This window comes from Gigantopelta aegis, chromosome 3 (genome assembly GCF_016097555.1).
Source record: "Gigantopelta aegis isolate Gae_Host chromosome 3, Gae_host_genome, whole genome shotgun sequence".
In the NCBI taxonomy this organism is placed as follows: domain Eukaryota; kingdom Metazoa; phylum Mollusca; class Gastropoda; order Neomphalida; family Peltospiridae; genus Gigantopelta; species Gigantopelta aegis.
In genome coordinates this window covers 6,804,388-6,817,775 of record NC_054701.1, presented here as the reverse complement: position 1 = coordinate 6,817,775, position 13,388 = coordinate 6,804,388, and positions in this window count along the sequence as shown.

Sequence of the window (13,388 nt, the reverse complement as noted above, 5' to 3'; positions counted from 1 at the left end):
GGACAAACCGATGAAGAAGTCTCCATCGCCCCATTGAGTCTAATTGTTAGTGAGGGACAAACCGATGAAGAAGTCTCCATCGCCCCATTGAGTCTAATTGTTAGTGAGAGACAAACCGATGAAGAAGTCTCCATCGCCCCATTGAGTCTAATTGTTAGTGAGAGACAAACCGATGAAGAAGTCTCTATCGCCCCATTGAGTCTAATTGATAGTGAGATGATAACTAGTTTAACGTGCCCATATACCACTAGGGTTTCGAACATGCTCATCCCGAGTCCGACCCCCGATAAGATCGGTGACCTGACTCGGGATGGAGGGGGGGGGGGGGGTGAAAATGGGCAGAATTTTGAAAATAGCAATTAGTAAAAAAGTTAATAGAATAAATTAAAAAAAATAAAAAGGTTACAAGCCAAAAAAAAAAAGATTGACTGCTCGGCCGAATATTTATATAATTTGGAGCATTTTAGAAGGACAGTCCAAAATTAAATAAGAGAAAGAAGAGAGGATCGGACTATTTAATAATATTTAAAAAAAGAAGTAATTTCGACATAAAATTTTGAACGCAGATCTAAAAGTTTAAAGTCCGATCGATATGTCCACGCGAGTTGCCTCGTTAAGGCCGTTTGGGTGCACAGCTTAAAGGGACGAGATGAGTTGAATCCCGTCAAGAAAACCCCTAGATTGACAGTCGATAGGCGTTGAAGGTGTAGTGCTGTGCTGAAATACAGATCTTGAGAAGCCGGATCCGTCTGAAGGAGAGAGAGTATCAGACTAGGATATAGTCCAGTCGTCATGGGTTGGTATAGTGGTGCGGACGGGTCCGACTCCGGAGGATACGAGATAAAGCAAGGTAAAGTCTAGAAAAAGAGTAGTAGGGGCCGACCCCGCTTCCTATTTCTTCTTAGACAGGGGCGGTCAATCGTCCAGTGCTGCTAGGACAGGCTCGGACATATAGAGACTAAACGCGAACAATCGTGGCGTTCTGCAGAATGGCCGTCATACGAGTCACGAAAAAAACGAGTCGACAGTCAGACGGAGAAATGACGTGGAGGCAAGGAATCTCGCTAAAAAAGAATCCAACCTGGTGGTGCAGGCTGTCGAAACGAGAAGCGTTCCAGCGTTCAATCAGTTCCAATGGCCGCATACATCCCAGTAGAAAACTTCATTTCGCTGACAAAAACAACGAAATCAAGGACCCCCAAGTCGAGCACACGAAAGCACGTGCAGTGTGCACAAGCGAAACAAACACGTCTTACCGCGTGGAGCTCCAGACTGGGAATGTGTTAGTGAGAGGCAAACCGGTGAAGAGGTCTCTATCGCCCCATTGAGTAGGTATTTAATTCTGAACGACAAAACCGTAGCACGTGATCAGGGCCGTATCTCTGCACAACGCGGAGTTGAATGGTAATTTGGCAAAATAGTGGATATAGGAGGACAGCCACTCTGGAGGAGATCCTCCACTCTTGCGTCACCACTGACTCTGGGTGCGGGTCGATACTAGATGTCAAACAACCAACCAGTCTTAAAGCTGATGGCTCATCTACTTTACCTACCCCGAGTACTCTGCCCGTAAAATAGCAATACGGACATTTGGTCAGATATGACGTCATAACTGTCCAGATGTCCGTCTTCCTCTTTTACGGTCAGATTACTCGGAATACACTTTACCATACAGGCCGATTTTTTGTTGGAGGTCCACAAGGTATCACACCTCTATTTCCGCCAATCAGCACATATACTCTTCAAAAGAAGAAACGCAAAACCACATTGTCGTAACATTTGGAGAATTGATTTAATTATTGAATGGTGAGTCCGATAATTACCAAATGTTGCAGGATTGTTCACAATTCACTCTAGTCCATTGTGAGTAAGTGATAGGACACACCACCAAGGTCAAGGTCATCTGGAGTCAATACCAGGTGTGGCCTCCGCGTGTGTTGACAACTGCCTGGCACCGCCTGCCCATTGAAGCAACCAGAGTACGGATGACGTCCCGGGGGATGGTGGCCCACTCGGCCTGCAAGGCTGCTGCCAGCTCGGGCAGGGTCTGGGGCTGTGGTTGTCGCTGTCGGAGGCGTCGGTCCAACTCGTCCCATAGATGCTCAATTGGGTTCAAATCCGGTGATATCGATGGCCAAAGAAGGACATTAATGTTGTTGTTCTGTAGGAAAGCCGTTGTGAGACGTGCTGTGTGAGGCCTGGCGTTGTCATGTTGGAACACTGCGTTCGCGTTGGCCATAACTGGAACGATGTGTGGCCGGAGGATCTGGTCAATGTAGCCCTGTGCATTCAGGTTGCCCTGCACGTGGACCAGGTCAGTTCTGCCAGTGTGTGAGATGGCTGCCCACACCATGACACTACCCCCGCCGAATCTGTCCACTTCCTGCACGCAGTTTGCCGCATAACGTTCACCACGACGCCTATACACGCGACATCTTCCATCATGACGTCGGAGCAGAAATCGGGACTCGTCACTGAACCACACCTGTCTCCATCGCAGTTGAGGCCATATTGTCGATGAATCTGGCACCACTGCAGTCGGAGTCGACGGTGTTGTGGTGTTAAGATGACACCTCGAACTGGACGTCTGGCACGAATTCCTACCTCACGTAGGGGGTTCCGTACGGTCTGGTCGGATATCCTGCGCAAACCTGGTATTGCTGCGGCTGTGGAGGTGGCAGTAGTCAATCGTTCCCGAAGGTGGCGTACCCGGATGTAGCGGTCCTGCCCGGGGGTAGTGACCCGTGGTCGACCGGATCTAGGGAGTTCACGTGTTGATCCATGTTGCTGGTAACGGTCCCACAGTCTGGAGATGGTGCTTGGGGACACATGGAATGCCCTGGCAACGGCCGTTCTGGATTCGCCTGCGTCTAGTCGGCCGATGGCATTGTTTCTCTGCGGTTCACTGAGACGTGGCATGTCCTGGATTGTCAACTGTCGGCCAGATACAGAGGCCAGGCAAGCGAACACCCTGCACTTTTATACTGTCGGTGTTCATGTTGCACATGCAGACAACGCACGTGCAGTGGTGACATGGTTTGCACGTGGCTGCGTTTTTGCGAATATTCACATTTTGGAACTTTATTGTACAGTAGCTGCGTTTTATCGAATGTAACCGTGGGAATGTGTTTGGGACATGCAATGACCTTATATTCACAAAGCATGAACCGGTAGGAAACATAAAATCGGAGTTATAACCCATTTGTACCCTTTTGCGTTTCTTTTTTTGAAGAGTATATGTACCTTTTCTAAGAGCTCTGTCCGGTGCTAATTTTGATTAAGAGAACCTAGTCTGGTAGTGGCCGTCCTCTTTGTGGCGGTGTAAGATGGATGAAGTCTCCAGCAAGGTACCTCCTCTACGAGGCACTAGATAGAGATGTATGGAGTCGACCACTATTTTAACAAAATGCCCTTTGTGGCGGTGTAAGATGGATGAAATCTGCAGCAAGGTACCTCCTCTACGAGGCACTAGATAGAGATGTATGGAGTCCACCTCTATTTTACCAAAATGCTCTTTGTGGCGGTGTAAGATGGACGAAATCTCCAGCAAGGTACCTCCTCTACGAGGCACTAGATAGAGATGTATGGAGTCCACCACTATTTTAACAAAATGCCCTTTGTGGCGGTGTAAGATGGACGAAATCTCCAGCAAGGTACCTCCTCTACGAGGCACTAGATAGAGATGTATGGAGTCCACCACTATTTTAACAAAATGCCCTTTGTGGCGGTGTAAGATGGACGAAATCTGCAGCAAGGTACCTCCTCTACGAGGCACTAGATAGAGATGTATGGAGTCGACCACTATTTTACCAAAATGCTCTTTGTGGCGGTGTAAGATGGACGAAATCTGCAGCAAGGTACCTCCTCTACGAGGCACTAGATAGAGATGTATGGAGTCGACCACTATTTTACCAAAATGCTCTTTGTGGCGGTGCAAGATGGATGAAATCTGCAGCAAGGTACCTCCTCTACGAGGCACTATATAGAGATGTATGGAGTCCACCTCTATTTTACCAAAATGTTCTTTGTGGCGGTGTAAGATGGATGAAATCTCCAGCAAGGTACCTCCTCAACGAGGCACTAGATAGAGATGTATGGAGTCAACCACTATTTTACCAAAATGCCCTTTCGACTCTACGTTGTACCGAGATAAGACCGTGATCACGTGTTACGGGTTTGACGTTCAGATTTAGTTCAATGAAAACGAGTACCACTTCTCCTCATGTTATAGTGTTGATGTCTGAACAGACTTGACAGTATGGTTATGGAATATTGGAAGGGTAACATTGGCTCGTGAGTGTAGCATATCAAACCGAGAGATGAGTTTCTGTTTAGCTACATGCAAGACCATTGTTTACACTCCAGTTTATATATTTTCACGAAAGTTGCCTCCCTTTAATTACCTTTATGTGAAGGAGGCTGGAGTTTTGTAAGTTGCAAGTGACGAAGTGTCAATTTTATTTGCTTAAATCATCTCATGTTAGAACATCTCAGCAAAATATATTGGATTGTCTCATTGTAACTAACCACTAACCAACTATCAACTAACCCACTTTGTTTGAACCTTAATTGGATATAAGTACGAAAATAAGTTGAAATGAAACGAAATTGACGTACAGTGATCGTAAGCTTTCCTTACAAGCGGTTTCTAGTTAGTGCTAAATGTTATCTTGCAACGAATGCAATGGACTGATGTTCAACGACACGAAACAAATAAAGATTGGCTTTTTCTCTATACAATGATTATACACTAACTAAAACGTAAAGATAAACAAACATAAAACACATGCCGTGTAACCCAAAAACACGCACACACACACACACACATCGTAGCATGCATAGTATTTTAAATTACTAAATTAACATTATAATGACATTCTGTATAGATTCAGTGCATTTTGGTCCACCAACATTTTGCAAACTTTTGTCCACAGTAATTTGAAAAGTTTTTTTTCTTCTTTTAAATCGCCAGCAAGATTTAAGGGATTGCTTCAGCGAGACTTTTGGACTGGTGGACATTTTGGAGACGATAAATATAATGCACATTATTGCTTAATATCAACATGTATATTGGTATATTTAATTAAACAAAACGTTTATATGTGACGGCTATTATATACTTAACTCCAAAAGAAACGCGAAAATTTTAAAATATTAAAAAACCCACATTTGAATAAACTATGTACAAATCGATTAAGTTGACCAATAGCCATCTTGTCAGCGTATCCAATTCCACATAACACATGAAAAAAACGAGTACAGTGTGACGTCACGCACGTGCTGAAATTGACGACCAAAATCGATCTGGAATGCAAAACGGGTGGATCATGAAAGATGCGAATTGCACGTGAAACACTACCAGGCCTGGGTATAAAAGAAACGCCAGACAGCAATGTTCAACTCATTTTACGAGTAGCGATACAACGATGCCACGACTTAACGCTGATTCCAGACATAGAGCTTTGGGGAATTTGGAGGCCGGAATGGATGCCAGGCAGGTTGCACGTGCTTTCGGTGTCCATGTCTCGACAATCTACCGTCTCATAGACCGATTTCTACAGAACAACAACGTCGTCGACCGTCCACGTAGCGGCCGTCCCAGAGTGACGTCACAGCGCCAGGACCGTTACATCGTCCGAACTCACATGCGTGATCGGTTCGTACCAGCCACCACAACAGCCCGGCAGACAGTGGGAACCCACAACCGCCCCGTTTCCTACACCACGGTACGACGTCGTCTGATCGCCATCCATCTGAACTGTCGTCGACCGTACATTGGACAACGTCTCACACAGCGACCCCGCCTTGCACGACACAACTGGGCTGTTCTGCATCGACAGTGGCGGAACCGACAGTGGCAGAACATCGTCTTCTCCGACGAAAGCCGCTACTGCTTAGATAGGGCCGACGGTCGTATGAGGGTGTGGAGGCGTCGAGGTGAGCGCTTCACAGATGCGTGTGTTATGGAGAGGGACCGTTGGGGAGGGCCTTCCGTCATGCTGTGGGGTGCCATATCCTGGGGACGTCGTGTACAACCTGTCATCTTCGACAACAACGGCCGAGGACGCGGCAGGGGCGTCACAGCACAGCGCTACATCGACGAAGTGCTCACGCCTGTGGTGGTGCCTTTTTTCGCGGGTCACCGTCAGATGGTTTACCAGCACGACAACGCCAGGCCACACACGGCACGGGCCACCCAGGCATTCCTGGCACAGCACAACATCATCACAATGGACTGGCCAGCTTTAAGCCCGGATCTGAACACCATCGAGCACTTGTGGGACGAGGTTCAGCGCATGATGAACCAACGCCCTGCTCCCGTGGTGACACAGCAGCAGCTCCGCCAGGCCGTCGTGGACACCTACAACAACGTGCCCAGGGCCTTCATCAGGAACCTCTTCCTCTCCATGGGTAGGAGGTGTGCGGCGGTCATGGCCAGCAATGGCGGACACACCCGCTATTAGTGGACATGTTTGAGTGGCATGTGACGCCATTGAAGAAGCGCCATGGCCTTGACATTTCAAATGACAATGCGACCTCGATTTTTAACAAGTCAATAACATGAAATCTCATCTTTACGAATTGTTTAAGTTTTTCATAGAAACGATTATTTTAAGAACTTTGGGACGTATTTCAATGAGTGCACTCAAAACCTCCAATCTACGTATTCGCGTTTCTTTTGGAGTTAAGTATATAATGTTCAAACTAACTACGGGATATTCAAATATATCACAATATAACAGAGATGTATTATATTTTATTGCTATAATAATTAATAGTAAAACATAACCAGTCATGTGACAAGGGACATTAATTATCATAGCCAGGATAGAGATGTAGGTCCGTAGGAGACACAGATAGGCAACAGGGGTAGTGCTTCTTAATTTGACGTTTTCAATATTTGCACTAGTAACGGTTCGCCAAGCACGCACCAATCCGACGTGGATTAAACGTTTAATAACATTTTCGGGGATCCTGTCTCATTCCTCTTGGAGAGCGGCATTGTTTTCCCGAAAAACAAAATGGCGTCCAGCCTGACGTGAGAAAGGCACAACGATCGTTGAAAGGGTGTTGTCAGTGACCCTCCCATGGACAATATGCAGCTGGGTTCTGGCAGTCATGGTGTGTCACCCCACACCATAACGAACCCTCCTCCAAATCGTTCGCGAGGACGAACGTTGATGTTGGCGTAGCGTTCATTGGAACGTCGCCAGACACGCTGTCGTCGATCATGGAAGTCTAGTGTGAATCTGGATTCGTCTGAAAACTTTACTTGAGTCCATCGCCTGTTAGCCCAATATCTACGACGTGTACACCATTGACATCTGGCAGCAATGTGTCAAATGTAGGGTAACGTTGGGTTGACATGCGTGGATGTTACTTCTATGCAGTCTGTTACGAATAGTCTAACCAGACACTGTAAAGCCAGTTGTAACACGGACAAACATTTAAATTTGTTGTTTGTCCGTGCATATTTTAAGATTATTAAGATTATAAATATTTTATAGATTCGCATATATCTGATTGGCCCTCTGAGGGAAACTGGCAATGGGAACAGATATATTTGCACAGTAACGTGCTACTAAACAAAATGGGCTCAAGCAAAAGCTTTGCCAACGAAGCAAGCATCAGGTGTTGCCCAGTGTTTACTGGAGTTATTTGTATGGTAATTTTATTAAATTATTTCAAAATAAAATTAAAATTAATGAGCATACATTTAAAACAATGTTGAATGTTATTAATTGTTTTAATTCATATAAATGTGCAGCTCTTATTAAAATAAAAATGTATACAAGGAAGGAAATGTTTTATTTAACGACGCACTCAACACATTTATTTTATTTACGGTTATATGGCGTCAGTCTTATGGTTAAGGACCACACAGATATTGAGAGAGGAAACCCGCTGTCGCCACTTCATGGGCTACTATTTTCGATTAGCAGAAAGGGATCTTTTATATGCACCATCCCAAATACAGAATAGTATATACCATGGCTTTTGTTACACTAGTCGTGGAGCACTGGGTGGAATGAGAAATAGCCCAATGGTTCCACCGACGGGGTTCGATCCTAGACCAACCGCGCATCAAGCGAACACTTTACCACTGGACTACGTCCCGCCCTCTGTGAAAAAGTATACAATTAATGTAGTGAATGTATGTTGATTTTTTGCAAACTAAATAAATAGTATTGATGAATGTAATGCTTTCAGTACTGAATTTAAATGTAATATTTTATTTTAGCTTCGGTTTTCCCAAAAAACTAATTAGAGATCAGGGTCGCGAGCTCAACGATGACATCGTCGATGCTCTACAATTTGTACATCGCCGCACCACCGCCGCACCACCGGCACACCACCGCCTACCACCCGCAGTATAATGGACTGACAGGTAATATTCATATGCATGTAGAACTTGTTTCTACATCAACTTGGCCCATGCCATTATATTTCGTTTTCTTTTATTTATTATTACACGTTTATTTTAGTAAGATCGATTGTGATAATCGTTATCATAATAATAACTCGCATTTTATAAAAAAAAAACACTAAAAAAAAACGTTCCCCGATGTCTCGACCGAAGGCCTTTGTCAGATCACTAAAATAATTATATATTAGTATAATTATGGTTTAAGATACATGTATATTTCATTGTTTGTATAATATGTAAACACACAATGTAAAAGGGTAGGCTGAAAAGTTCATACGCTGACTATGAAGGAGTAATGCCAGAACAATGAAACTTTGTCTGCGTTAATTTCAACTCTTCTGATTACTAACTGCATTCTTTATTTAAACCCACATTTTTTGGATCATAGAGAACTTCAACAATTCGTAGTAGCGACTTGTAGAGAAAATGGACAAAATTTGGCATTGTGGTGTTATCAAGTACCTGCAGAAGAAGGGCTTAGCCCCCAGGACATTCATGTTGATATGGTTTCTGCATTAGGGGATGATGCTCCAGCTCTAGCAACAGTGCAAACGTGGGCAGCTGAATTTAAGAGGGGTAGACAGAGCCTTGAAGATGACCCAAGGTCTGGACGGCCTGCAACTGCCACCACCGATGAATACATTGACCGTGTGCACCACATGGTGATGGATGATAGGCGATTGACTATCAGTCAGATAGCTAATGCTATTGGCATCTCCCTTGAGAGAGTAGAGAGCATTATGCACACATAACTTGGGATCCAACAGAATTTGTGAAGTGATAAAAGACACGTTGTGAAATAATGTTTTCTTAGGTATGAGATACGTTTTATCCGTTTACATAGTAGTTAAAAGTACTAATTCGGGTGTTTCCTATTTCAGAGAGATGTAATCAACATTGGAGAACGTGCTTTTGAAGCTAAACGGTGATGCAGAATGGGACACATTATTACAGCAAGTTGTATTTGGTTACAACACATCAAAACATGCAAGCACAAAGTTTTCTCCCTTTTACCTTATGTACGGGAGGTGAGTGCTTTGAAAGGCGTGCATAAATGCTATGCTAATGTCATATATTTTCCACAATGTCTTCTATTAATGAATATTATTACATCAAACTGATAACAGAATAGCACATAATAATATAACTATGAGTAAAGTATAATGCAAAACGCTACTTTAAAATAATATATATAATTTAGCACAGTTAGAAATATCACATAACATAAAATGTAAGTATAACATTATAGGGAACCAATGATGCCTGATGATGTTGGACATTCAGTCAATGAGATGGAAGCCACAGTTTCCAATGAAACACTTCATGAGAAAATTGGGAAAAGAGTAGACACAATGATGAAAGTCATTGGAAAAAGAGCTATAAACAACATCAAGGACGCCAAAACGAGGCAACGAACTATAACCAACGACATACGAATCAGGAGGTAAAACAAGTATCTAAAAGCAACAATACTTCAAACTGATAGCTACTGCATTATGCGTACACAATATCACATTTACAAAAATACTTCAAACTGATAGCTACTGCATTATGCGTACACAATATCACATTTACAAAAATACTTCAAACTGATAGCTACTGCATTATGCGTACAGAATATCACATTTACAAACATTTGCAAGCATGTCTTCAAAATTATATAATAAAAACTATATGGATGTTTTTGGAAGAACATGTGAAATACAATTAAAAGCACCTGATGTTTTAATAAAACCATATTTTTATAGATTATTTTAAATAAACATAAAACATATTTAGTAAGAATAAAATTATAATGAAATGCATTTAAATGTAATTTTTTATTATTAATTTATAAAAATTAATTGTATTTTTCAGGTTTTACCAGTAGGAACAAAGTTTAACCCCCCCCCCCCCCCCAAAAAAAAAAAAACCCCAAAAAAACCACCCTTTTTTAGTGGACAACAGATGGAGTTATTTTAAAAAGTGTAAATTTGAAAGAGTGGAAAGATGTGCCTGCAGCCAAGATGCGCAAAACTGATTTTAAAAAGAATTAAACTGTTTTTATTATTTTTTACTGCAATTTAATTTCCATACATGTAAGCCACATGACTTGCATTTCGGTTTTCTAGGAATGCAGGTCCGGCTAGGTGTTGAAATCCTAGCAGTCAGACCTGCATTCCCAAGAAATGTAAGTCTTAGGAAGTTGTGGTCCTTGGCCGTCCTGAACGGGGTCGATCATCCACATTTCTGGTTTGTCGATATCGTGCCCACAATCGGCTAATGACTGATTGTGACACATTAAGTGTATGGGCCACAATTCTCTGGATGGTGTCAACTTGGAGCATGCCTACAGCCCTGCGACGTTCCTGACGTTAGAGACGTCGCATTGTTGAAAAGTTACACAATGTTGTAAAGAATGTGACAGCAAGGTTATGATTTAGTGTTCAAGAAAGAATATTGCCACAATGTGCCCACAACGTACACACAAACTAAGTGTTTAATTTTAAATCACAATCCGTGCTTTCTTTCACGCTCTTTGAGTGTTAACATTAACGCACTTTGTGCACTTATTTTGCGTTTTATATCTTATTTCATTCTATAATTATTGATATTTGAAATGGAATATCCCCTACTTATTTTTAACAGGATATATAACGGACGCAGCCATTTTGATTTATCACATTGAATACGACCTCTGGCGAGCCGGTGGTTATGTAATACTTAACATGTCACGTCAGGAATTAGTCTTAGATACGAAGAAACAAACGTACATGATTTATCACTTAAGTATCGTGGGTGGTCGTAATTGCTCCAAAATAGCCTACCAATAGGTTTAATAGTATGCATTTTTCTGTGGATTTTTTAAGAGAGAAAAATAATATAACCCCATTTCGTTCTGTTAATGCAAATTGAAATATATTTAGTTAAATAGTTTATTATATTATCAAGTCATTTATGTTGTTTTACAAGTCATGTTGTTCAAAGAGATGCGTATTGTCGTAAATTACTGTGTTTGTTTACACTGTGCGTACATGGTTTGGTAGGCGCTGACGTCTCGTCCTCTCAAGCTAGAGTACCGCACGCAACTAAAAAGAAACAAAATGGCTGCCCCACGTTAGCAGAAATAATCACGTTTTTAAAAATTAATTAACTTTTAAGTTACGCGTTTTTCATTTCTTACAGTATCAGTATGTGTTGGTGGTCCGGGTATGCATCTTTTCAACGCACAGTCTCATATTTGACTTGAGTTCTCCTTTTAAATACTAGTAATCGGAGAAAAACGTGTTTGTCAATATAATACTTTACATTTTAAACATGTTAGGACTTTTAGCCAAGTGTATCCCATGTGTATCGATTAATCCATTGTTTGTTCTAATGGCTACATACCCTTCAACAAAACATGGAATACACCTGGCCCTTGTGGGAATTCACGATACGTTGATATACACAAGTACAACGTCTTGTCATTGACGAATGACTACCAGTAAAAGAGAAAAACCATAAGTGATTAATCATTAGAATATATAAGCTATTTTTCCTTTTAACACTGCATATATATGTTTATCTGTCTGTATGTCTCTCCTCGTCTCTCTGTCTCTCTTTCCCCTCCTCCCCCTACTCTCTAATTAGTTCTCCCCCCATCTCTCTCTCTCTCTCTCTCTCTCTCTCTCTATCTCTCTCTCTCTCTCTCTCTCTCTTAATTTCTAAAGAGTGAATACCGAATTCACCATGTATCACAGACAATGGAATATACGTTTAAAATCTTAAACTATCTTTCCAAATATTTAACTGTTTGTTCAATATATATACAATATCCACGTGGTAATTCTACCAGTGTGCTAAGTCGCTTTAGTAGAGACATTCTAAGAATTATATCTGTTTATGCTAAGTCGCTTTAGTAGAGATATTCTAAGAATTATATCTGTTTATGCTAAGTCGCTTTAGTAGAGATATTCTAAGAATTATATCTGTTTATGGGTGTTTTTCACAAATATCGATAGAGTATATTTCACATTTCAGTATTTTACATAAAATGATGACTTGGATATTATTTGAAAATATATCTATAAATTCAATAATCTGGTTGTTACGGAATCCCCTCATTTTAAACACACAGAAGTATATAGACAATGGTGTTTTCAAATTAGTTCTCAATCAATAAATATGGCAGCTAAAGTTTCTAATTCTAATATTTAGAAGAGTTAAAACTTTCTTATCTTGTGCTACTAGTATTGTTATTGATAAAATAACCTCTGTTTTAAACGTAAAATTTCTCTGTATTTATAGCTGTCTACTGTATCTATTTTTATTATATTTATACTAAATTATGTATTTGGCCGTGATTTGGTTCCAAAGATAATATCGATGTTAACTTTTAATTTACAATTATCTCAATATTCTGAGAAAACATTAAAATATTTCGGAATCTGGAGTGTCTGCTGAAACAGCTGTGTCGTCAGTATAAATAAAGTAGCGAAGTAATTGGCGTCAACAGATCAGAGTTGTTTCATATTTCAATTTTATACCGTTACATTGTTTATCGATATCAGATCTTCGAGATTGTTCAAATATATAAAGAACAGACCTGAAGAAAGTTACCACCTTGGCATGCACTGCTTTGATAAAGAACAGACCTGAAGAAAGTTACCACCTTGGCATGCACTGTTTTGATAAAGAACAGACCTGAAGAAAGTTACCACCTTGGCATGCACTGTTTTGATAGAGAACAGACCTGAAGAAAGTTACCACCTTGGCATGCACTGTTTTGATAGAGAACAGACCTGAAGAAAGTTACCACCTTGGCATGCACTGCTTTGATTGAGAACAGACCTGAAGAAAGTTACCACCTTGGCATGCACTGCTTTGATAGAGAACAGACCTGAAGAAAGTTACCACCTTGGCATGCACTGTTTTGATAGAGAACAGACCTGAAGAAAGTTACCACCTTGGCATGCACTGTTTTGATAAAGAACAGACC